Here is a 27,576-nt window from a genome sequence, read left to right as displayed (position 1 = left end):
CCTGGCAGCTGGAATCCAAGCCAGAGACTTCCTGTTCCTGTAACTGGTCCTCAGTTACAGGGAGTGGAGCCATTCCATTGTCATGGTGGTATTCACCATCTGTATGGAGAGAAATCCAAGCATATGTTTAGGCTGAGGTGGTTGTGATGAGCCCATCATGACCACAGGATGTAGCTAGAGTATGGCAAGGAAGCAGTGTCTTCTGGGGAGACGTGCATGGCTTTCTCTGGGGCTACTGGGTCCTTGCCAATCCTGCCCCCCACTCCCTCCTTGAGATTGATTTTCAGTGTCATGAGCTTGTTTCAGGAAGAAGATATGACCTGCCAGGAGGCATATGCAGGAACCCAGCAGGTCCCCTCTCCCCTGCTGGTCTCCACATGCAAGGCTGCAAGAGTCATGTGCTTCTAATGGAAGCCCCTCAGTGGCTGGCATTTGGCCCACTTCATGTTCATGCAGATGTTTGCCACCTACATGGAGAGAAACTGAATCTAGGTCCAGGATGACCATGAAGAGACTCACTTCACTGTAGAAGATGACAGAAGGGCCTTCTCTTGAACCATCTGTGCAAAGAAGGCTGTGTTTCTGTGTCCATGAATCTGACAGGAGACCCTGCCCTAGCATGTGCCCAAGAAAAGAGTTGACAAAGTAAAGAGGAAGATGCTCTTATACATTCCTGTGCCTGGAATGCAATGAATTCCTCATGAGAAAGAGCTCTATAGAGCAACCCTGTCTGCCACAGAGAAGTAAAGAAGCAAGGGCTGTCATTAGAGCCTGTTACAGAGCAGTGAGTTGGTCAGTGTCTGCTGAATGCATGGAGGCCTATTGCCTGCCCTTTTCCCTGTCAGAAGGTATTGAAGCTAAGCTGGAAACCATTTTCCCTGAGCCTTTCAGTTAATGTCTCACTCCTGTCAGCCTCTTTGTAGATTGCCCTGACACTCACCTGCAGGTGGCTCTGTGGTTTCTTCCATCCTGGAACTCACAGACCCCTGATCAGGTTCCTCAAACTCCTGGGAGAGAAAGAAGTCAGGGTCACAATAAGCCTTTGGAGTGAGGAGTGGAAGAACACATTCCCAGCAGCTTAGTTTCCCTAGAGAGAGAGAGAGAGCCCTGTGTCCAGTAACAAAGCTACTTGACCCCTGGGAGTGACTGTGGTTTAGAGTCAACACTGTAGATTTTAGTGAATCCTTGGATTTTCAGTGCATGTTCAGAAGTGTGTTGACAAGGATATGTGGATTTCTTCCTGCTTGCTTTCTAGACTCGGGATATACACACAGGTAACTCCCAGCTGATTAAATACTTTTTAATTTAAAATGTCAACTATCTAATCAAATGCTTTGAACTGCCCCCTCCACTTGAGAAGCATTGGCTGGTGTATGAAGAAGCAGGAAAATGGCATCAACGCTGCAGAGTGAAGGCCAACCCTGATATGATGCAGTTTTCAAATTATGCAAAAGAAGAAATAAAAAAAAGAGGGCTAGGCAATTGTCCAGCTGGTTCGGCACACACCTTACCAAGTTCAGAACCCAGGATTGGGTGCCACTGCCCTGCCAGAAAGCCTTATTGACATACTAAGCTGTTAATGAAGATGAGAAATTAAGGAGGAATTGGTTTGTGATAGATCATTAAAAATGATCCCATCCTAATGAAATAAATAATTGTAAAAAGAGCACACAGTATCCAAGGGACATGCAGACAGAATCCATAGGTCTAGTATATCTGTAAGTGGGATCTTATGAGAATAACGTAGTGGGACCTCTTAGCATAATGTTTATGCAAAGAGACTGTCATGCCTGAGGCTCCAAAGTCCCTGGTTCAATCCCCCAGACCACTATAAGCCATAAGTCAAAGCTGATCAGTGCTCTGGAAAAAAGAAAGAAAAAGAGAAAGGAAGAAAGAACCCTCCTCAGGGCCAGGCAAGGCAGTACACCTAGTTAATTACACACATTACCATGGACAAGGACCCACATTCAACACTTAGGCCCCACCTGTAATGGAAAAACTTCATGAGTAGTTAAGCAGTGCTCTAGGTGACTCTGTCTCTTTCCTTCTTTATCTCGCCTCCCCACTCAATTTCTTTGTGTATTTATCAATAGTAAAACAAACAAAAGAACTCCAAAGGAAGAAGATGGTTTCCATACCTGAAAATGGGGAAAGATTTAAGATGATAAAGAAAAAATATCCAAGGTCACATGACTGAAAGATTCTAACTTAGTGAAAGAAGTACATTTACAAATTGGAGAAGATACTCTGAATTACTTTGTTCAAGTTCACATGACTCATTTCTTTATATTCCTAAATGTGTGAAACCACCTAGTAGCTCTCACCTCCTCAATTCATTAAACATAATCACCTCCAGCCCCTCCCCCCTAATGGAAGTGCCAAGCTATCTCAAGGTTTATGACAACTATGGGTTTATCTCTTATGGGAAACACAGGGCTTTGGAGTGGGGTGAGCATGGAACTCTACCCCTATAGTTGTATAAGCTTATTAACCATTATTCAGTCACTACTGAAAATATGGGTAAGAGAATGTCTTAGTTCCCCATAGTAAATGTCGTAGCTATTGTACTGCAATTCCAGAAAACAAATGATACTCAAAGTACTTTCTTTTGCCACTGGGCTTGGTGGCTACATCATGACTCCACAGCTCCTGGCTGTCATTGTCTTCTTTTTTCATTTTATTTGATAAAGGGGAAGAAGAAGGGGGAGAAAGGGGCATAGAAGTAGAGAGACACCTGCAGTACTGCCTCACCACTCATGAAGCTCCCCCTGCCACAAGTAGGACTCAGAGACTTGAACCCAGGTCCTCTTGCATGGTAACATGTGCACTCTACCAGGTACACCACTGCCTGGTCCCTCCTAGCTTGCTTTTGATCCAGTAACATAAAGAAAACTGAGCTTGTTATTTTCTCTTTAATTAGTATAGTCACCCATTCCAGGGGGAAATAATCCACAGGGAGCAATGCAAACCACTCTATGTGCAAGAGAATGTTGCATATAGTCTCGACTCCCTTTTTTTGTGTCTATAGAGATGTGTGTAAGTAGGAAAACACATATTTCTGGATGGTAAGTGTTGGATTCTTCCGTCATCTCTAGACCACTTTCTATGTAAAGCAGGAACATGGGATGTGAGTTCTAGTGTTAAAAACACTCACACAGTTGCCTTCTGCCTCCTCTAGGATGGTGTCCAGGTAGTCGAGAACGGCAGTGTAAATTTTTCTAATGGATTCCACAGTGACCCAAAAGAGAGAAGGAGAAATGATCTGTTAAACTATTTTCAAATGACTTGTGTTTGGCTAATCATTTCAGCATTTTTCATTGCTTTTTCAGCATACCAACTTTTTGAAGATATATGCAAGATCTAATAAGAGAAACAGTATGCAAATGTATTTCCAGAGAATGAGACAGATCCAAGAAAACATGTCTATGGTGACAGGTCTCTGAGACCAGGGCTGCAGATCCCATCCTCCTGGCAGCTTTCCTGCCTGGCGTCCAGGCCAGAACCTCCCTGGGCTGTAGGGCTGGCAGGTATATTTCCTTTGAGAACCAGCCCGTGAAGAAATCTGCCCTTAAGTCAGGGCCATTTAATACATGGTGCAGGGTGATGTTAGCTCCCATCACAGCGTGGAGAGAAGGGGGAAAAGAGCGATGGGCATTGACTGCTAGGGCTCTGCATTCTGAGAACTTGAAGATTTGAAATATGTGAAATAAGGACATACTCATAAAGCTTGTTGTACCATTGCTCCATCTTCTCAACTGATCTGAAATCCAAGAGAAGGGGAGAAGAAAAGTTAAAATGCACAAAATTCACACAAACATATTATAATGCCGGCCAGTGTAAACAGCATCATTGATTGTTATTGGTGGGACTGTGTGATCCAGGAGGCCTGTCCTGGTCAGTGGGTGCTGAGGGGCCCTGCTCTTTAACAGTTTGCTGGGTTGACAAGGAAATCTTCTAAATGGAGGAGAAATTGGGTTTGGGGTCAGTTGGTGGTGCTGGTGGTTAACTGCACATTCTACCATGCACAAGGACCTGGTTTCAATCCCCGGGTCCCTACTTGCAGAGATCTTAGCAGCTACATGTGTTTGCCTGAATCAGAGCCATTGGAGGACAAGGGAGAGCACAGAGCTGTCCTTGTGGGGGTCAGAGCACCTGTGGCTAAGAGACCCCCAGATGGAGCTGTGCTCCCCCTGAGAGTCATGAAGAGATAGGCAGGGCCTGGCTGCAGTCTTACTGAAAAGAGACCATGAAGCTGTGGTCAGCCCAGCCCAGGACCAGTGATGTGCGGGCTCTCTCAGCTTTCTTTATGTTGGGTTCCACCCTCATGTCCATCAGGGGCACCAAGTAGTTGATTTGGAAGTGACTCTTGTACCTGGGAGGGAATAGAGCACAGCACTGTTAGCTTGTATCCCAGCAAACGGCGAGCATCTGGGTTTCTCCTGAGGAGATGATGGGTGTGTTTCTTGCTTTTAGTCATTTTTTATTGGGGGATTAATGTATAGTCGACAGTAACTACAGTAGTTTGTACATATATAATATTTCTCAGTTTTCCCTGAGAGTTTCCCCCATAATAATACAACCCCCACTAGCTCCTCTGCCATCCTTTTCCAGGACCTGTATTCCCCCCCACCCCCCAGTCCTCCACCCCAGAGTTTTTTACTTTGGTGCATTACACTAACTTCAGGTTGAGCAGGTATATACTTTGTGTTGGAGATGAGCAAAACGTTGGAATATAAGATCAGTTGCCTTTTCTGCCACCTCCGACCCTTCTGGAATTTGCCAGAGCCGAAGAACTGGATATGGCCATGAGGCAACACTAGGTTCTTCTCTTCTGGACTACCCTTCTCCACAGAAGAGCTGCAACAAAGCAGACCCACAGGGCAGTTTGTCACTGGCAGGTGGAACATGGGCTCCTGCTGATGTCAGCACTCACAGAGTATTACAGAGGATTCTAGTTCCCCAGAAGGGTTCAGCGACCCAATTCAGGAGTCTTGAGCTAGACAGAGCTCCTGTGAGAGTTGAGGTCACTCAGGGCTGGTGGTAATGGAGGGAAGCTTCAAGGACAGGGCACATGGCCTGTCATTTCAGTGTCAGGGGACAAGGAAGTAGCAGAATTTCAGGACATGGTAGAAAGGAGACACTGAGAGGGAGTTAGGGGGAGTGAGGGTATTGGGGCCATGGTGCTTGTTGCTGGGAAAGGACCTCAGTGGGGGTGAGAGTATTGTGTAGACACCCCGTGTCAACAAATCACACTGTAGTGAATTAACACTGACCCACAATATAAGGATAAAAAATGTAAGGGGACACTAAGAGGTCAAAGGAGAGAGGATGAGAAATGTTTCAAAGAACCAACTCAGGGACAGGGCCAAGGCCTGAAGGCAGCAGAGTGTCTAGAGTGTTGCGGAGCATAATCAACCCCAAGTATCATTTGCAGTTTTTGCCTCAGTGACTCTGCCTCTCTCCCTACCCATTCCTCTCCCCCTTTTCATTTCTCTCTGCTTCTTTTCTCTTCTTTTTTGTTCTCTCTCTATTCCTTTCTAATAAAAATAATTTTAAACAGATCTATGTGTGACCTATAGGGGTCAGATTGCATAGATCCAAGAGTGTGAAGAAGTCATTCCACTGTGGTCTCAGGTTAACATACACACTTAGATAACAGGATTCTGGAAAACTGACTCTAATCTTAAGTCAGTCATCACTTTGGGGTTGAGGGGGGCAGGAATCCCATGATCAGCTGAGAATAAACCAAACATTCAAATGTTTCTCAACTCAAAGAAGTACTAAGCTATTCCTTAGCTGTGCCCATAGTAAGCCCACAGGACTCAGATCCTAACAGGTCAAGGCTGCTCTCTGGCATCAACAGAAGGGAATCTCATGAGCACAAGTAATTGTTGATGAGACCAGGGCTGTAGCTGAGGATCCTGTCAGTGGGAATCACACAGAGCACCTCCTGGGACCACCCTCCTCCTCCTCTGCTGGTCACACAGGGCATGTGAACAGACTCTACCTTAAGCAGGGCAGCCAGCGCAGACACCCTGAAAGCCTGGAAGAGTTTCTGGTAGACGCAGACATCCTCTACTCTTCACTCCTTGATGCGAAAGAGAAAGCTGGGCACAGCACTGCGTGCACTGTTCAGCTCAGTCTCCGAGACTGAAGATTCTGCTGTAACCAAGGACCCTGGGCTGTGATGTCAGTGGTCAAAGGTCAGTGTCATAACTGAGAGTTGACAGAGTGACCCTCTGAAGCCAGTTGCACCTACAGCTTTGAGTCTTTTAATCTTTTCCTTTTGAGATGACTATAGACTCCCAGGCTTTTATTGGAAATAATAGATATTCCACAAGCCTTGCCCCTATTTCATGAAGTGGTCATCTAATTATATAATTCTAAACAGTAAATATCACTGTAGGATATCCACATGGATGCTGTCACAGACACACTATTTCCAGGAGCATAAGTGTGTGTGTGTGTGTGTGTGTGTGTGTGTGTGTGTGTGTGTGTGTACATAAAAGCAATGTTATCCTCATAAAACCATTTTTGAAAGAATGAATCCATTGGCAAAGGAGTTGTGGACATTCTTTGATGACGTGTGTTCTGACAGGAGGTGGAGAGCCAGGAGGCCGCCAGACCCACTTTCTAGTTGAGAGCATTATAGAAGGAGAGTAGGAAGAAAGCCCAACCAGTCTTAAGTCCAGGAGGAGAATGATGTATGTTACCATGGAAATGTTTCCTTTACATACAGTCCTTCATCAAGGATGCCTCTATGAGCAAAGACTGAAAGCAGAGAGGGCACTGAGTCACATACTGTCTGTCAGGCTTCTGCCTTTTAATGGACAGTATTTGTTTTAAGAGTCACCAGGGGCCTGGCAGTGGTGCGCCTGGTAGCACACACATAGGAGCCAGGGGCAGGACCTTGTTTTAAGTCACTGGACCCTATTCCTGGGTGGGGGAGGGAGTGGAGAACACCTCCCAAGTGGTGGAGCAGTGCTGCTGATGTCTGCCTTTATCCTTCTCTCCCCATGTCTATATCTCTCTGGCGTGGCAAATTAGAAAAGGAAAAAATGACTGCAGAGAGCAATGGAATCATAGTGCAAGCATGAGCCCCAGCAATAACACTGGTGGTTAAAAAAAAAAGAAAAAAGTCAGAATAATAAAATTATTTAACTAGACATCCTAGTCTGGTCATACTACATAGCAAGCTAATATGGTTTTTCAATATATAATTATTGATGGGAGAGTATTAGAATGGTAGGGAGAAAATGGCTCCTAAGAAATTTAAAAAAAAGAAACTGGTCAAAAACATCCCTGTCTTCTTTCAAAATAACCTGGTTTTGAAGCAGGTATTCATGGTTAGGCACTGTGGGATGAGTTTCTTTCTAATGGGAATCGGAATCCTACCTCATCCCAGTCTCAGAATAGAGTCCATGCCTAATCCAGACACACACTGCATCACTTCCTGGATTGCCTGCGACACTAGAGAAATCTAAAAACATCCCTGATCCATCCATCAACACATATCCAGCATCACTGTACACAGTTTGAGTCTTCTTTTAAGGTCAGTCTTCCAGGATTTTCTCTCCTTTTTCTTACCACTCTATTTCCTTCCCTTAGGCTCTCAGTCTTCCTCAATATATTCTAAGATAGTAATAATATAAGTGAATGAAAACAGATGTACAAAAATTTACAGATCTACTTATATCCCTCTATATAACATACTTGTGCTTGTACTACATGAACAGTCTATACATTTAGAAATAAGTAATATTATAAGTCATTATCAAGACAATATATTAGATTCACTAAAAAGGGTTATTTCAGTTTTTCTAGGAAGGAAAGGTATCTCAGGTATATTATCTTTTTGTTTATCTGGTACTATTATTTAAATTCTAGACACCACTTTTTTTGTGTGTGCATTAAGTATCTGAGTGTCAAAGGAACTGAAAGGACTAGTTTATACCCCTTTGCCTTTCATTATTTCTTTCTTTTCTTTCCTTTCAAAGAAATCTTTTCCTTTAAGCAAAATGTACTCTTGGTTATCACAAATATAGTAATGAGAAAATGAATACATAGTATCTGGACAGAAAAGTCAATATTTTTATGCATGGTGTGTGTGTGTGTGTGTGTGTGTGTGTGTGGGTGTGTGGGTGTGTGGTGTGTAATAGAGAGAGGGAAAGAAACAGGGAGAAGGCCTGTGAGTTTCATGAGTCATAATCAGCTCTCATAATGATGCCTGATGACCCTGTCCCCAGAGAGGTAGCAGACCTTGCTCTAGACTAGCCAAGTCGGATTCATGTCTTGCTGTCCTGGTGTCAGACCAGTTCCTTTATAGGCCTCCAGCTTTATAAAGGCAAAGCCCTTCACAGAGATTGAACCCATTCTTCCAGGCCCTGGCAAATATGAAGAGGGCTGCACCCTAGTGTTTGAATTAAAACACCAGCCATAATCCTGTTTCCCAAAGCCAGAGGCCGGAATCTCATAGTAGGTCATCTGTGGCGGCTCACCCTTGCTTCTGAACACAGAGACCAACAGGCCAACAACTTTCAATCCCACAGACAGTTCTGTCCTAGTTAGTTTCTGGCTCAGAAATGTTCCTTGTAGAAGGAATGGAGACTGGAGCTTCAGAGGCATGTGGCCATCAGTCCCCCTGGGCATTGCTGGGCTTCTACCTCTCCTCCCATGGGTGTTATGCCTGGACATTTCAGGACCCAGTGGGAGGCTGTCTGAGGACAGAGTTGTCCAGCAGCAGGGAAGGAGAAGAAAGAGCAGAAGCTGCTTAGTCTGAGGTTGGCCATGTCTGAGGCTTCTCAAGTGGTCCTTGTCACAGTGGGCACAGGTAGAGCCATCATGAGCAGTGAGGCTGCAGCTCTGTGGGCTGCATCACAGGTGCCATCACGGCCACCCATCCCGGATCCCAGCCCCTCCCTGGGCCATGTCCCCCATGACAGTAGAGCTGTGCTGTAGGTCTGTGGATTGAACAAAGAGTGAGGTTGCTGAGGAACACTATTTATAATCAAGATGACTGAAGCCGAGGTGGGTGTAGGAGGAAAGGAGCCTTTTATTTATGCTTGAGCCAGGGTCTCAGATCTTTCTCATAAGTCTGGCACAGGACAAAGGGGCGGTACAGCCTTATATCAGGGCACAGGCTGGAGAACAAAAGGCGTCATCCCAGAAGCAGAGGCTGCAAGGTTAAGGGGTGGGACTTGGACCCACTGCTCAAGGTCTGTTTGCCTTAGTTATTATTATCTTTCAGCAGAGCTGTGCCTGGGAAAGAAAGTTTAGCCTCCACAAGAGAGAACCCACTGGTGGTGGGGGAGGGTGTCTAGTTGGGCAGGAGTTAGTGGGGTTATTGAAGCCTCTTATTAGTAAACATTTAGTCTGTGTCCCCATCCCCACACCCATAGATAAACCACTAGAGTGCTCACACAGTCTTAGAAATAGGTTCACAGTTTGTTTGTTTTTTCCCACACATGTAGACTCACTATGCCACATATGAGTGAAACCATTCTGCAGTTGTCCTTACTCCTAACTTGCTTCACTGAACATCATCTTCTCCAGTTTCAGCCACTTTATCTCAAGGACAAAACACCATCCTTTTTGATTACTGCATAACACTCTTTTTTTCATCTAAGCATCTGTCAGAAGGACATTTTGGTTGTTTCCAGGTCTTTGCTATTGTGACTAAAGCAGCTGTGAACATGGGGGTGCACAAATCCCTCTGAACCAGTGCTTTTCTGTCTTTTGGGTATATGCCAAAGAGTGGAATTGCTGTGTCATGTGGTATTTCCTTTTTTATTTGTTTAAGGATTCTCCATACTCAGTTCACCAGTTTGCATCCGACAGGCAGTGCAGTAGTGTTCCCCTCTCTCCACATCCTCTCCAACACTTACCTTCTGTTGTTTTACTGATGGAGTCCGTATCACAGGTGTGAGGTGGTATCTCAAAGTGGTTTTGATATGCACATTTCTGATGCTGAGTGAACTGGAGCATTTCTGCCTATGTCTGTGGGCCAGGGGTATCTCTAGAGAGTCACCTACTCGTATATTCTGACCACATTTTATTGTGTTCTTTATGTTGAGTTTAAATCTCAACTTTCTCAATTTCTCTCTATATTTATAAAAAATAATACAAAAATGACCACTAGTAGGGCAACAAAATTGAAAATAAGTAAGTAAATATAAACTTTTAAAAAATAAGACCACTAGCAGCTGTGGATTCGTCATTCATGCAGGCACCAAGTCCTAGTGGTAATCCTGGTGGTAAAATAAATAAATAAATGCCTTTAGAGAAAATCCTGGAGTCCTTGCACTTAAACATCATTATTCCTACTATGCAGGAAGAGCGCACTTAATAAAATTCAGGGCGCTGGGTGGAGATGGGCCCTTCTCCATGTGAGGGTGATGGAGAACTGCAGCCCCTGTCCCTGTCCTGCCCCTTGGGCTCAGAGCAGATTCGCCACTGCCTTTGGCGTGGGTCACATTCCCAGCTCATGCTCATGCTCATCCTCACCCAGAGACAACTTTTCCCTCAATCCACAGCCCGCAGTGACCATGTTCAGCAGGGCCTCGGGACAGAAGTGCAGCCTTAGCCAGGCCAGCTCAGCGCTGGGGAGAAGCATGCCCAGAGAAGATGCTGTAGACAAGGTAGGCAGACAGGCTTCTCCCTGCCTGGTAGAGACAACCTGGCTCTGTCCAGTTTGCAGATGTGGTGGTGCTTATTCATGCACTTGAAATTCTGTCTCCTAAGTATTCGTTCCTGTGACTGGCGAGGTCAGTGAACCTGCCAGAACCTGCAGGGACTGTTGTTTTCCAAGATTTGACCCCATGAAAGCAGGACCTCAGTCTGCTAGGGGAGGAAACTGCTCAGCCATGTGGCAGATGGGCACTGAGGTGTTGTGAAAAATAGAAAGCTTACACCTTAGGAGAGAAGCTGCGGGCAGTGGGTTCCTTTTTGGCGACAAGAACACTGAGGTGGATGGTTGAGGACTGTGGTGGATTTGGGCATTTATCCTTTAGAAGTAATAGGCAGCAAATGCAGAGGTAGCAAGGCATGCAACTGGATGGTGTGAGAAGAGACAACTGATATCCTGAGGACAGTGTGAAGGGGTCAGCTGAAAGGGGGTTAGGGTGGGGTTGTCCTTGTGCCTTGGCAGTAACTCAGCAAGAAGAGCCCCAGGCTTGCCTTTGTGACACTGAACTTGGATGTGTGAGGTCTTGTCTTCTGGACCAGCACTGCTCGTGTGAGAGATGAGTTGCTTTGCCAGAGGATGTCTTTCTCCTTAAGTAAGTGCTTAAAACTGGAAAACAGAGTTTTTTTAAATGAACTGTAGTTCAGGGAGCCTATGGCCATTGGAAGGTATGTAAGATAAGAAGGATATTGTAGCTGTGAATCTCAATGTTATGTGTATTTTTCTCCTTTTTAAAATGATTTAATTATGAAGGTCAAGTCCATTGGATAAGAGGGGTACAATTCCACACACAATTCCCAACACCAGATATTTCCAAACTACCCCCTCTCTTGGAATTTTTACTACTCTTTATTCCTCTTGGAGTATGGGCCCAGGATCATTATGGGGTGCAGAAGGTGGAAGGTCTGGCTTCTGTAATTGCTTCTCTGCTGGACATGGGCATTGACAGGTGGATCCATACTCCCAGCCTGGCTCTCTCTTTTCCTGGTGGAGCAGGGATATGAGGATTTGGGGCTCCAGTACACATTGGTGGAGTTGTCTGCTCAGGGAAGTTAGGTTGGCATCATGGTGTGTGTATTTTTTTTTAATGAGGTTATACATATAGTAGTGCCTGTGGATAGTAAGTTGTATCTTTACACCTCCATGTGGATGGGTTTAGCACTGTATCAGATCACTCGTGAGTGTTGAACCTAGTTATTTTAAGCATCTAAACAGAGGCTGTGGTAGAAAAGCCAGCCATAACAGGATTCATTCAGAAATATCCAGATGATAATTGCAAAAGAATAGAGAGTGTGTCAGGCTGGAGAGATGGAACTAGAATTAAAGCTCCAGACTTACAGTCCCAAGATACATAAGGCCCTTAATTCCATGGTGAATGGGTGAACAGCCCCACAGTCCTGGCACAGTAGTTAGTGCTCAGACTACCTCTGGGCCTCTTACTCCTTTCTTGCCACGGCACATCCACAGTGGTGCTTTCTGGTGCAGGCACTGAATCCCAGCAGTAAAACTGTCATTTATGACAAAGAGATGATACAGACACATGGGAAAGCTCCTTTTCTCTAAACACAGATTCCCTCCCCCATTTTATTTAATAGGACTGAGAAAAATTGAGAGGTTAGGGGATATAGAAAGGGAGAAAGATTGACACTTGTAGACCTGCCTTGCCACTTGTGAAGCATTCCCCCCTGCAGGTGGAGAGTGGGGGCTAGAAACTGGATTCTTTAATTTAATTTAATTTATTTATTTATTCGCTTTTGTTGCCTTTGTTGTTTTATTGTTGTAGTTATTATTGTTGTCATTGTTGTTGGATAGGACAGAGAGAAATGGAGAGAGGCGGGGAAGACAGGGGGAGAGAGAGAGATAGCTGCAGACCTGTTTTACTGCCGTGAAGCGACTCCCCTGAAGGTAGGGAGCTGGGGGCTTGAACTGGAATCCTTATGCAGGTCCTTGGGTTTGCACCACCTGCATTTAACCCACTGTGCTACAGCCCGACTGCCAGAACCTTGATTCTTGCATGGGCCTTGTGCTTAGTAATATGTGCGCTTAACTAGGTGCACCACCGCCAAATCCGGACTTTTTTTTATTGTCAACTTAATACTTATTTACAAAATTGTATGATAATGGGGGTATAATTACATACTGTTTCAACCACCAGAGGTCTGTGTCCCATTCCCTGCATTGAAAACTGCAGTCTCCCAATGTTACCTATATGGGCTGATTCTACTACTTACCATCTGCCTGTCTATCTAAGATCTATCTTTATCTATGTATATATATTTTTTTCTCCATTATTTTTGTAGTCCTACCTTCACTTCCTTTCTAGATCAGCCCTACACCTATTACCACTTAGAAGGTCTCTCCTTGTCACACCCTGATCTTCCACCAGTCACTTTTCGCTCCACCCTCTATGTCACATCCTGTTTCCACCCTACTCAGAGAGTATAAAAACAGCTGCTCTTCTGATTAAAGACACTTGGAAATTGCTTTCCAGCTCCGAGAGTTCCAGAGTGTATCTCCTGCAAAGTTAGTGCAGCATGAGTTCCTGATCCCTCTCCCACGCAGCAGCCTAGATCGGCTCCAGTTGAGTTCTCTCCAACCCAGAGAGCACTAGCTCGGGAAGAAGCACCCTCCGGCTATCCTGGCAGGTGTTGGTCCGTCAGTCTCTACCCCTGGACTGTTCTAGTAGAGTAGGGCTCTGGAGAGGTGAAGTTCTGGGAAGCATTGGTGAGATCATCTTCCCAGGGAAGTCAGGATGGAATCACAGTAGCACCTGCAATTTGGTGGCTGAAAGTCAGTAAGATGGAAAACAGGACAAAATGTTTAGTTAACAGGAACCATAAGGTAAGTATAATGCAGATGAAAGTACAGAGCTTAGGGTACAAGGGAGCTAGGAAGTCTATTTTAGGAGTGTTCCTAGGAACTTATGTCTTAGTATCTTTGCTTGAGCTTATGAGCTAACATGGAGGTGGACTAACAATATTGTCTGAAAAGATGGTGTCAGAGTTGAGAGTAGTACTAGAAATCAGGATTAGGGTAGAGAGTTACTTGCAAATTTAACAAAAAATATATAAATGCAATTAACTGTTTACCTCAGTGAGCTAACCTGGGGCTCATATTTATTCATGTTTAGCACTAGAGCCTCTGCAACTTCCAAGTCCCTGTCAGGCTTAGCTCACAGTTGATAATCACATCTGAGAACATTCTAAGATACACTCACTTCAGAATCAGTCTTCTTTGAGTGGCAGAATAGGATAATCCAGCCTCCCTTTGGAGAGTTGTTCATAGTTAAGGTATGGTCCTGAGAAGCCCACAGAAGGCCTTATGATGATGTTCCTAATAGATATGACCAGTGATAATAGAGAGAGGTCTAGGGGAGAATCTATGGGGTATTCAAGGATTCCCTGTCTAGGACCCCAGGTGATGATAACATGGCCTAATCGTGGCCAAAAAGGTCATAGATAAGTGAGCTAGTCTCTTGCCCTTATTTGTAGTCCCTTTATCTAATAAGGTTAGAATTTCTCCCCATGTTGAGTGTAATTTGTTGTATCCAAACCAGTATTGGGTTTATGGAATATGGCTTCATTTTGGGGAGGAAATAGACCTAGGATTTTAGTGAGGTCTTAGTTAGCCTCAAGTTTTTCTTCAGTTACTTGATTAATGATTTTTTTTTAATACCAGAGCAGTGCTCAGTTTTGGCTTATGGTGGTATGGGGGGTTGATCTTTGGTCATTGGAGCCTCAGGCATAGAGTCTGATTACGTAACCATTATGCTATCTCCCCCTCGTTTTTTAATGATTCTAATAATGGTTGTCATTGGGACAGTACTTGTCCTTTACTTGATGTGTAATTTTTGCCTGTATATCTCTTGGCCATTTGTATAGTGTCTCTTCTAAAATTAATCTAAGGGTAACAATAATGCTGATGCTCTGTCAGAAGAGATTTAAAAAGATGGAAGAATATATCTTACTTAAATTCTTTTTGAGTTATTTGATACTCAATTAACTACATAAAGTGATTGAGAGAAGTGAAGTAAGGGGTAGGAGAGGAGGGTGTATAAGCCTAAATAATAAATATGTGATTAGAGAATTTATGATGCCTTCTTTAGGACATTCTACTAGAATACCAGGCTTATGCTATCTAAGTCTAATCATAAAGGGCTATTTATTAAGCACTTTTACTTTGAGGCATATAATTGTCCCTTGCTTATACTAGGTACATGTAGGCCCTTGCCTGTATTTAATATCTGTAATTTTGTTAGAATATGTGCCATCTGGAATGGAACTAGGTAGTCCCATGGAAACACAGACTTTCAAAGTTCTACTTTGCTTATTAAATGCAAGAAGCAATGGCTACTACTCAGATGGAGAACCTTAGCCATATGCTAGGACACTGAGATCCCACCCATCCAAATAGCTAGTCTGAGGAAGTCTGGAGGGATGTTCCCAGATACCTCAAGATGGGAGACTGTCCAGTGTATCACTGATCAGAACTCCATCAAAGATTTTATGGATAAAACCACATGTAAAGGAACAAGAAGATCAAAGATGTTTTTAGTTGAACATACATCAGGAACAATTGTCAAGGTACAAATTACTTTCAAGGTAGGGGAGACACCAAGAATGTCTTGGCCTTAATTATGATAGTCTTCTCTCAATATGCACTTTTTTGATGCTCCAAGAAATATTTGTTTATTCTTAGGTCATTTTCTGCACAAACCCCAAAGCCCTCATGGAAGGAGTCAAACATCAGAGTTACAGATAATTAATATATTTTTTTAAAAATTAAAAAATGCATTTATTAATAATTTTCCTTCCTTTTATTTCTTTAATGTAATTTTTACCAAAGCATTATTCAGCTCTTGCTTATAGTGGGGCAGGGGATTGAACTTGGGTCATTGGAGCCTCAGGCATGAGAGTGATTGCATAACCGTTATGCTATCTACCCTTTGTCCTTTTAATCTTTATTTATTGGGTAGAGACAGCCAGAAGTCAAGAGGGAAGGGGGTGATAGGGAGAGAGACAGAGAGACACCTGCAGCACTGCTTCACCACTCGCAAAGCTCTCCCCCTGCAGGTGGGGACTGGGGGCTCAAACCTGGGTCCTTGCACATTGTAATACATGTGCCCAACCAGGTGCACCACGACCTGGCCTCCTGACAAAGAAAGAAAGCTTCATGGAACTCATTGTGACACCTGTGTCAGTACCCCCAGCCATTGGTACTGACCAGGAGTGGGAATCTTACCTGCTCAGAGGATTCCAATGCACTGACATCATTTTTTCTTAACCAGGAGGAACAGGGGCTTCCACAGCACACATTCCACCAACTGAGCAAGAGACCACAGGCACAGAAGAGGGCACCACAGCAGGACAGTCCAATCAAGGTGCTAGGGCCACTCGACCAGGCTCTCCAGGCAGTGCCAGTGGCTCCACTGTGTCTGGATCATCTGTGGCAGGGCAACACACCAAGGCTCCATCATCCCAGGACTCTAGCACCACTGGACCAGCACTCTGGAAAAACAGGGCCACCTGCAGAAAGCTCTGGGACCTCAGGTGAGCCTCAGGAAGGATGTCAGTCCACAAGCTCATCTGTCAATCAACCTCGCACCTGTCAACCAGCTGCAGTGCAGTCTAGAACCACTGGGCTATCTGTCATGGAGGCAGGAACCACAGGGCAATCCGTGCAAGACTCCAGGACCACCCGGCCTGGCTCAGCAGGCAGTAGCAGTGGACCCACTGGGGCTGGAACAGCAGGAGCAGGGCACCAGACCAAGGCTCCATCATCCCAGGGCTCTGGCACCACTGGACCATCTTCTGTTGTCTCTCAGACTTCAAGCCAGTCTAAGGAACGATCTGAATCCACAGGCTCATCTGTCATAGGATCTGATTCCACTTCAACCTCCTTGGTGTACCCATGGGCACCACTGGCTTCTCTTCTACCCTGCTGGGCATTACTGCTTCCTCGGTGGGCATTGTCACAACCACAAGAGTTTTTCCTCAGGGATCCTCTGCTGACACAGCTCCAGGAGGTAAGCCTACACACAGTATATACAAACGTCTTTTTTTTCCTTTACATTCTCTCTTAGGTATTTTCAGGCCATTTTGAGCTGTTAATGGCTTCCTGAGTCTTCTTAAAATAATGAAGCTTTCATATTCTAAGTCAGGTCATCATATATTCATCATTTATACATCATGTTCTGTTTAGTCTTTTTTTAAAATTTCATTATTAGAAATAGAAAGAAATTGAGATGGGAGAGGGCCATAGAGGAGAGAGACAGACACCTGCAGTTCTACTTCACCACTCGTGAAGCTTCCCACTGCAGGTATGGACTAAAGGTTTGAACCTGGGTCTTGGAGCACTGTAATATGTGTGCTCAACCAGGTGTACCACCACCTGGCTCATCAGGTTCTGGTCTTTTAATTTATCAATATATTATTTAGAAGTGTGCTAGTTGTTCTTATTTAACCCAACATTACAATGGAATTATTTTAAATGCTTGCAGATAATTCATCTACATAACAAGTTTATTTTTACCCTAACCCTTGTGATACATGCTCTTTTGTTTCCCCCTCTCTTTCAAATGGAATTCTCGAGAAATAATATTTTTAGGGTTTAATGAGGACTGAAGCTTAGGCTGTCTAGTCTCCAGTCCTGTTCTCAGCCCCTACCCTCCTCACTCCAGTGGCTGTAGGAACAATCTGGGTATAGCACGTATATCCAACCACCCTCTGCCCCTGGAACTTGCAGTGCAAAAGCAATGATTAATAAATGTGACTCAGGTATTCTTCCATAAGTAGAATGTACTATCCACTCTGTTTTATGCTTAATAATAATAAGATGTAGCACAGACCTCACTTAGTTGTTAAAATTCGTAGGCTCTTGCCGGCCGGCTAGCTTCACGGGCGGGTAACAGAGATGCGGAGACAACGGCTGGGCAGGGAAGCTGTATTTCTTTATTCAGGAACAACGATTCACAAACTAAGACAAACTAATCACCAAACAGAACTCTGCTGTCTCTTTGCGGCGGTGCAAGCACAGTTTCTTTTACTCTCGAACTCAGGAACCCTCTCCCTTACTCTGGAACTCAAGAACTCTCGTACTGGGGAACCCTCTCAAACTCTCGCACTCTCGAACTCAGGAACCCTCTCCCTTACTCTCGAACTCAGGAACTCTCTTACTCAGGAACCCTCTCTCGGGGTTCCTTGGGACGGGGCCAAGCAGGCCCGTGAAATTAACAGGACTGATCCAATTCTCTTGGCGGGGGAGGGCTAGAACAAACCAATGTAAAGCATACGACACTTAGTAGCATGGTTCACTGTGTTATCAATACTGCAGGCTTTATTTCCCCTTTTCATTTGTGATTAATGGTGGTTACAATCTATTAAGATTACAATATGTAGGTCCATGATATACTCCTTATCACTGGTTTTTTTTTTTCCCCTATTTCAAACAATTAATCACTTCTGGCCTTTCCACTGCTACTCAGTGATGGTGGAGTATAGCCAAGTTTGTTACCTACCTGAGTGTATATTTGTCACACATAAACTCAACCAAGAATTAGAAATTTCAAGCTTTTTTAAAAAATTATTTATTTATTTATTCCCTTTTATTGCCCTTGTTGTTTTATTGTTGTATTTTTTATTGATGTAATTATTGTTGGATAGGACAGAAAGAAATGGGGAGAGGAGGGGAAGACAGAGAGGGGGAGAGAGAGACACCTACAGACCTGCTTCACCGTTTGTGAAGTGACTCCCCTGCAGATGGGGAACTGGGACTTGAACTGGGATCCTCACGCTGGTCCTTGCACTTGGCGTCACATGTCCTTAACCCACTGTGTTACTGCCCAACTCCTGAAATTTCAAGCTTTATTCAGGAAAATTGAGAACAGACATTTTAGTATACATGTGTGGAGAGAGGAGAGAGAGAGAGAGAGAGAGAGAGATCGAGAAATGAGCGTGGGAGTAATTTACTGATATGTTGAGGGGCCCATGTTAGCAGAGCTAGAAAGGGAGAAACCAGGCCTGTAACAGAGCCTTATCAACTCCCAAGCCCCGCCTCCACCTTCTTTCTAAGCCATGCCCATACCTGTTGCCACTCCCATTTCCTGTGCATTCTTTACTTTTTAAATAATTTTATTTATTCATTTATTTTCCCTTTTGTTGTCCTTGTTTTTTATTGTTGTAGTTATTATTGTTGTTGATGTCATCATTGTTAGATAGGACAGAGAGAAATGGAGAGAGGAGGGGAAGACAGAGGGGGAGGGAAAGATAGACTCCTGCAGACCTGCTTCACCACCTGAGAAGGGACTCCCCAGCAGATGGGGAGATGGGGCTGGAACAGGGATCCTTACACTAGTCCTTGAGCTTTGCACCACCTGTGCTTAACCTGCTGCACTACTGCCAGACTCCCCCATTCTTTCCTTCCTTCCCCACTGGCTTGGGAAACATGTTCTGGCAGTGGTGCTCCAGGGAGTGTCTATACTCTCCAGGTTCTCCCTATCCATTCTCTGACCTGAGCAGCTCTAAGGGGCAGCACCCCTGAAGACACAAAGTCTGTTAATGCCCCTCCCAGAAAGTGAGAGTATCAAGGATGTAACACAGGAAGCCTCTCCTTAAAACAGGGCTGTGGTCCAGGAGTGGGCGTGGCGTGTGGAGCATCTCACCTGTGGACCTGAGGTCCTAGTTTATTCCTGCCATCTCGGGTGCTACAGGGATACTGTGCCCTCTGTGTCTGTCCCTTGAGGTCCCCTTCATTAATACATATGTCACTGTAACCACAGGACTGTCATTTATACTTAAGACTCAGTTACCATTGCTATTAGAGCTGCTTCTGATCTCTGTATACTCCAGGAATCTGAGCTGTGGATGCTAGGATAGAGAGTCAGTATTCAGGGGCTGGGTGATGGTGCCTGTGGTAGAGTGCATATGTTGCTATGAACAAGGACCCCACCTGCAGGGAAGCTTCACGAATGGTGAAGCAGGTCTGCAGGTGACTCTTGGCCTGTCTCACTCTCTATCTCCCCATCTCTCTCAATTTCTCCTTATCTATCTGCTAGCAGATATATATGCTGAAATTTAAATATATTATTTCTTTTTTCTTTTTTTTCTTCCAGAGTTATCGTTGGGGCTTGGTGCCAACACTATGAATCCACTGCTCCTGTGGCCATTTTTTACATTTCTTTTTAATAGGATGACAGAAATTGAGGAGGAGGCAGACAGAGAGGATGAGGGTGGGGAGCCGGGGGCTCGAACTGGTATCCTCACACTGTTCCTTGTGCTTCATACTGTTGTAAATGAAGTCCAGTTAAAATTACTTGTCAAAGCAAAAAACTAAGGACCTGAAGCAAGGCATTTATGCTTTTGCAAAAGGGTGTGCCGCCAACAGTGGCCATCAGGCAGGAGCTTGCTTCTCCACCACCACCCCCCTTCTCCCAACTTTTATGCTTGAATCAGAACTGTCTCCTCAACCCCTGGACTGGGCTACAGAGCTCACAGTCTCCTCATTGTCTAAATAAGGAAAGGAGGAAGAGAGTCTGAGGGTCTCTGCTGGAGGAGTAGCAAGCACTGCAAGGAACTGACCTAAAGAATACAAAACTACTGGCCACAGGTGGTCACAGATAACAATTTATAAAAAGAATTTTTGTACTAAACAGTCATTCTATTTGTGTTTCCTTGAAGACCTAACTATCTCTCAGTACTTGTGCGCTTAACCTGCTACACTGCTGCCCATTCCCCTGTATGCTTTAAAGTATGAATTTACTTTTTCTTAATTAGTCTCAGGCAATGGACTTCCTCCAGAACTCGTTGAATGTAAGTTGAAATTAACATGAGAAGAATATAATATGCATATCCTTCTGCATAATAGAGCTTGAAAATAATATTTCTGGGCCAGGATAATAGCTCACTTGCATAGTGCACTGCTTTGCTATATGTGCAATCCTGGTCCGAGCCTGGACCCTTTGCATTGAAAGTGTTCTCAGTGCTGTGGCTTCTCTCTGTGTGTGTCCCTCTCCCCTTCTCTGTCTGCTTCTAAAAAATAGATGTAGCATTTCTGTCTACTCCAATTGAGCAGCAGGTGGTAGTGCAGCAGGTTAAGTGCACACCTACCACCTTTTTTACACTTTTTTTTTTATTAAATCTTTATTTATTTGACAGAGACAGCCAGAAATTGAGAGGAAGGGGGAGATAGAGGAGAGAGGAGACAGAGAGACATCTACAGCATTGCTTCACCACTTGTGAAGCTTTCCCCCTACAGGTGGGGACCAGGGGCTCGAACCCAGGTCCTTGCACACTATAACGTGTGCTCAACCAGGTGTGCCACCACCTGGCCCCTTTTTTTACACCTTCTTACATTATAACAAAGTTGTGTTGACTTCCTTTCTTAATATAAAGTCTGTACTAATTTTGTACAGTCTTCAGTGTCAACCAAATAAAGAAACTAACTCCTAAGAATATTCACATTATTTAAAATAATTCTAATGTTATTTGTGACTTACTATTTCCATAAAGAAAAATTGAGATTTTATTGCAAACCGACATCTCTGTTTAGTTTAGGATAAAAGTAAGCAAAAGTTTAATCTCATTTCTGGCTGATGGCTGATGCCTGGGGGTTGTGGGGTAGAGTGGAGGAATGGAATCTGGGACTTCAAAGCCTCAGGCTTAAGAGTCTCTTTGCATAACCATTATACTGTCTACCCCCAACCAAGTTCTTTAGAATACCTTATTTTTTGTTATTTGACCTTTTTGCATTCTCCTAGCACTTACTGGTTGAGCTAAAAGGCTTTCATGCATGAGGCTCCAAAGTCCCCCACTACCACCACCACCAACAAGACCTGGTAAATACATGTACATTTTTTACATACAAATTTGAACTCCAGAAAAGATTCCAAAAGGCTGGATTTTAGCAGGAGGGAGTCATTTTCCCTTGGAGTGTGCAGAGAGAAATGTGGCAGAAGAAAGCCTTGCAGATGCTTTGTGTGGGGGGACTCAGCTAGACCTCTGCTCCTCTATCCCTCTGCTCCCTGGAGGACCTCCACCTTGGGTTGCCCTTTGTGACTGTGGCAGCAAGTTCCTGTGGGAGCCCCCAGGCCCTGGCACAGCCCATGGCCTTGGCTACAGACTCTCCATCTTCCCTTGTCCTCCTTTCTCTTACTAAAACCACTTTTAACGAATTTCTTTATTGGGGGATTAATGGTTTTCAGTCAACAGTAAAATACAATAGTCTGTCCATGCATAACATTTCTCAATTTTCCACATAATGATTCAGCCAGCCCCCACTAGATTCCTCTGTCATCATGTTTCAGGACCTAAACCTTCCCCCCACCATAGTCTTTTACTTCTGTGCAGTACACCAACTCCTACTTTTTTATTCTTAAGTTTCATTGCTTTATTGTGAATTACATTCCTTATTTTTTTTTTTGGATAGAGACAGAAATTGAAAGCTGAGGGGAAGAGATAGGAAGAGAGAGAGACAGAGAGACACCTTCAGCCCTGTTTCCCCACTCATGAAGCTTTCCCCTTTCAGGTGGGGACCGAGGGCTTGAACCCTGCTCCTTGCACAGTACCATGTGTACTCAACCAGGTGCAACACCACCTGGCCCCACATTTTTTATTTATTTTATTTTTAAATTGCCACTAAGATATTTATTAGTGATGGAGAAAGAGGACATGACTAGAGTATCACTCTGGCACATGCAGTGGTTTCAAACTCAGGCCTTTGTATGTGAGAGCCCAACATTATTTACTGCACTACCTCCTGGGCTTTTGATGATTTAATATTGATTTTAAAAAAACTATATTTGTCTTCACAACATAGTTACACATCTTGACATTGGTAATTCTAGGTAAAGTGCAGCAACCCTGTGAAGTGGAGGGAGGTGGCATGGTCCTCAGGAAGTCCCCAAAGCTGCTGAGCACCATTTCTGCAGAGACTGCTAAGCTGGCAGGGGGTTTAATCAAGAAAATGACATATCATCTTATTTCTTCCCAGAAACCACTGGAAAAGGAGAAGAAGATCAAGAAACAAAATGTAAAACAGGTCAGTAGAGGGGAGGAAAATCCCAATTTTAAAACTTATTCAACTAACATTTTAATAGAAAACTATATGTGAGGGACTGAGTGGTGATACACCTGGTTGAGTGCACACATTACAGTGCACAAGGACCTGGGTTCAAGCCCCTGGTCCCCACGTGCAGGAGAAAAGTTTTGCAACTGGTGAAGCAGATCTGCAGGTGTTTCTCTCTCTCTCTCTCTCGACTCTCTCTCTCTCCCCCTCTTCTCAGTTTCTATCTGTCTCTATCAAATAAAGACAAAAATATAAGTAAATAAAATAAAAAGGGGCTTGGCAGTGGTGTACTGGATTGAGCACACACATTACAGTATACAAGGACCTGAGTTCAAGCCCCTGGTCCCCACCTGCAGGAGGACAGCTTCACAAGTGGTTGAACAGGAGGGCTGCAGGCGTCTCTCTCCCTTTCTAACAACTCCTTCCCTCTTGATTTCTGGCTGTCTCTAGCCAATAAATACATAAAGATAATTAAAAAATCAGCTTTTAAAAACGAGGGAGAAAAGTTTCTTTTAAGAAAAAAGAGACTAAAAAGTTTGTACATTTCTTCTTTTGATTCTCCTATGTTCTTTCAACCAACATTACCATCTTCCAGTGATAGATCAGTGAGCCAGGTGTGTCAGTGACTGTTCCGGTGACCTCAAGGCCTGACTGACCGAGATTCTGTGTCCACAGGTTGTCCAGCTTTCCTGCCTCCACCTCCAGGTATGTATCCTCGCTCTGAGCTGACCAGTAGGCTTCACTGGTCCTCTCAGGCCTCACCTGTCAGGAATCATCTGGTGAACGCCACTCCTGTGGGAATGTTGCTGAACGGGAAAACCTGAGTGACTACATTTAGATTTTTGTCCCCAAATGCACAGTGAATGTTGATCACAGATAAATAGTCGGACAAAAGAAGTGGGTTTCATGACTTGAGTGAAAATACAGCTTAACTACTGATTCATGAAATCAGATGCTATCAACAAAAATCTGAAAAAAAAATCTCAGTGATATTTTTAAAACTAGGTAACTTTATCACCCCCTTTTTTAAACCCTGGATTGTAGCAAGACACATTTGTATGGTCAGAATTTAGTTAGAAAAGACAGACACCCTGCAGCCCTGCTTTACCATTCGCAAAGCTTTTCCCGGCAGGTGGAGACCAGGGCCTTGAACCCAGGTCCTTGCACACAGTAGTGTGTGTGCTTAACCAGGTGGACCACTGCCTGGCCCCCTAAAGAGGACAGTTTCAACATAAGTGTTTAAAATTCACTGCTTGCCCAGAATTTGAAAACTGAGAAAGCCCTTGGAACTGATCCTTTAAGAAGTCTTGGGTGGCCTGTAGGTTTACAGAGGCAGAATTTGGACTGTAAAACAGTAAAAAGTGGTAGCTAGAAAATCTAGTGACCACCCCCAGAAGCAAACAAGAATTACCCTTTACTTAAAATTATAGAATAAGACATGAGGGCCAGGCATTGGTGCGCCTCGTTAAACACACATTATAGTGCACAAGGACCAGGCTTCAAGCCCCTGGTCCCCACCTGCAGGGGGGAAGCTTCACAAGTGGTGAAGCAGGGCTGCAGGTGTTTCTCTGTCTCTGTCTCTCTCTATCTCCCTCCCTCTCCCTTCTCATTTTTTCTCTGTCCAATAGTAAATAAATAAAGTGGAAAAAAAAAGGAATTATAAAAATAAGACATGAGGGGCCAGGTGGTGGTGCACCTGGTTAAGCACACACATTACAATGCACGTGGATCTGTTCCCCACCTGCAGGGGGAAAGCTTTGCCAGTGCTGCAGGTGCCTCTCTATCTCTCTCTCCCTTTTTATCTCTATCTCCCCTCAATTTCTCTGTCTCTATTCAATAATAAAAATATTTTTAAAACTGATTTTAAAAAGATAAAGAAAAAATAATAAAGGGGCCTGGGCAGTAGTACACCTGGTTAAGTGCACATAGTACTAAGTATAAGAACCCAGTGAAGGATCTGGGATTGAACCCCTGGCTCCCCACTTGCAGGGGGAAGCTTCATAAGCAGTGAGGCAGGTCTGCTGGTCTCTTCCTCTCCTCTCAGTCTCTCTGTTCTTTTTTTTATTTTTTATTTATTTAAGAAAGGAGACATTAACAAAACCATAGAATAAGAGGGGTACAATTCCCATAACCTGATCTCCACATCCCAGCCCCTCCCCTGATAGCCTTCCCACTCTCTATCTCTCCGGGAGTATGGATTCAGGGTCCTTGTAGGTTGCAGAGGGTGGAAGGTCTGCCTTCTGTAATTGCTTCCCCGCTGAACATGGGCCTTGACATGGGTTGATCCATACTCTCAGTCTCTCTGTTCTATCAAATAAAAATGGCCACTAGGAGCAGTGGATTTGTAGTGCAGGCACAGAGCCCTAGCAATAACCCTGGAGGTAAAAATGAAAAGAAAATTAATTAAAATAAGACATGTGCTCATGCATGCTGACTAAGATGGTTACTTCCTGGTAGATGGGCGTCATTTATGCACCTGTGGGAGCACATATTCAGGGACTCTGAAAGCCAAGGCCAGTGATCATTATCCACAAATAACCTGTTGCATGTTGCCAGATGTAACCTCCATTATATTAACTTCATATTAACAGTTTGCCGTGGTCCACTGGGAGAAGAAAAAGTGTTGAGTATCCCATTTCTCTTTGTTTGAGTCCACACTTGCTGTCACCCCTCTCTTGAATAACATGACATGACCCATAGCCTGGAGACACATGGAAGGCCAATGGCCACCAGTGCACCTGCATGGCTGCCAGGTCTGTGGACTGCAGACCTCGGGAGTGCCCCGCCCCACCCACATGTGGGGTTGGAGAGAAGGTGGTCACCTTCTCATCTAGTGATACATACCTGCTGTGACATTGGACACTATGGTGAGTCATACCAGCATGTTTAAAAAAATATTAATAAAAACTTCAGAGGGTCATATAGCATAATGGTTCAGCAAAAAGACTTATTCCTGAGGCTCCTAGGTCCCAGGTTCAAAACCCCACACCAACATAAGCCAGAACTGAACAGTTCTCTGGTAAAACAGAAAAAGGAGGGGGCTGGTGGTGACGCACTTGGTTGAGCGCACATGTTACAAGGTGCAAGGATGTGGTTCAAGTCCCCATCCCCCACCTGCAGGGGGAAAGCTTTGTGAGTGTCTCTGCAGGTGTCTCTGTCTCTTTCCCTCTCTACCTCTCCTTACCCTCTCGACTTCTAGCTGCCTCTATCCAATAAATAAAAGTAATAAAAAATTAGAAATATTAAACCAGTATGTTTGAACTGAAGGGCCTAGTTTACTTTTGCATACCTAGGAGATATTTATTGAGCTACTTGTATGCGGTGCTTATGTGACGTTTACCATCCTAAGAGATGCTAACAGATGCTCTGTTTACTGGGTTCAAGACCCTGTTCCCACCTGCACAAGTGGTGGAGCTGTGCTGCTGGTGTCTCTTTCTCTCTCCCTCTCTTCTTCTGTGGCTCACCTCAAAGGGCACCAATAGGGTTGGCCATTAAGTACCGGGCATGGAGGTTCTGAGCCATTGTCCCAAAAAGACGTGCTTTATGACATTCAGATCTGTGAGCTGGAAATCTGTGGTTGTGACTAGAGGAAATAGGTGGCCCAATTCTCAGAGATCAGAGAAGAAAACCCAGAGAGACCAGAACCTCATGTTATGTAAATAACAGCACAACATCTTCAGGATTGGATTCTGACAACTGATTTGTCATCTTGGAAAGTTGTTTCATGTTTTTTTTTTTTTTTTGCAGTGAAAATCAGATTCCTTTATTGTATCAAAGTATAATCTGAGTTTTACAAAGTATTTTCCATATATATATATATACATATATATATTCTTTTTTTCTCCCTTTCTTTCTTTCTTCCCATTTTTTTTTTTACCAGAGCACTGCTCAGTTCTGGATGATACTGCTGCAGGAGATTGAACCTGGTATTTTAGTGTCTCAGACATGAGAGTCTCTTTATATAACCATTAAGCCATCTACCCCACCTTTATTTTACATTTCTTAGAGGAGAATTACAATTTAACATGTTGTATAAAGGTAATATAATCTTCTAATTAATATAAATATTGAAAGCATATAGTTGTGAGGGAAAACATTTAATTTTTTAAGGAACACTATCAAGCAGTCCTAAAAAACAGATGATTCTCAAGTTGATATCACTATAGTTTAACTCTTGATACTATCAAAACATCTAAAAGGTATGTGGTGGAGCTGGGAAGACAGTTAAGTGGTGTTGCTAAAAGACTTTCACTCCTGAGGCTTCACAGTTCCAGGTTCAGTCCCCAGCAGCAATATCAGCCAGAACTAAACAGTATTCTAGTAATCAACAAATAAATTAAATGAAAAATAATAGCATATAGGAAACAGGTTAAGAAAAAAAAGTGTGGGTGTCAGGTGGAAGTGCAGTGGGTTAAGCACATGTGGCCCGAAGTGCAAGGACTGGCAGAAGGATTCCTGTCCCAGCCTCCGGCTCCCCACCTACAGGGGAGTCGCTTCACAGGCAGTGAAGCAGGTCTGCAGGTGTCTCTCTTTCTCTCCCCCTCTCTGTCTTCCCTCCTCTCTCCATTTCTCTCTGTCCTATCCAACAATGACGACATCATCAACAAAAACAATAATAACTATGACAACAGTAAATCAAGGAAAACAAATGGGAAAATCAATAATAATAAAAAATAAAAAAGTAAAATGGAAAACATAGCCACCAGGAGCAGTGGATATGTAGTGCCAGCCCCCAGCCTGGAGGCAAAAAAAAATTTAAACTGTGAAAAAAAATATTAAGAATGGGGAGTCGGGCAGTAGCGCAGTGAGTTAAGCGGAAGCGGAGCAAAATGCAA

At 44.0% G+C, this 27,576-nt stretch overlaps 2 long non-coding RNA genes across 2 annotated transcripts in view; one reads left to right on the top strand and one right to left on the bottom strand.

The window, feature by feature from the left end:
* Positions 1-27,576, top strand: part of LOC132536778 (uncharacterized) — a 209,088-nt gene that overhangs the window by 58,097 nt on the left and 123,415 nt on the right. The window lies entirely within an intron of this gene.
* Positions 935-26,206, bottom strand: LOC132537012 (uncharacterized). Its single transcript, XR_009548524.1, has 3 exons — positions 26,139-26,206; positions 3,719-3,760; positions 935-1,007 (listed from the first exon to the last, which is right to left on the bottom strand). It is a non-coding gene; the product is annotated as an uncharacterized LOC132537012 (long non-coding RNA).

Source organism: Erinaceus europaeus, chromosome 2, assembly GCF_950295315.1.
Source record: "Erinaceus europaeus chromosome 2, mEriEur2.1, whole genome shotgun sequence".
Lineage (NCBI taxonomy): Eukaryota > Metazoa > Chordata > Mammalia > Eulipotyphla > Erinaceidae > Erinaceus > Erinaceus europaeus.
Note: the sequence above shows the minus strand (reverse complement) of the source record. Positions and strands in the feature narration are given on the sequence as shown.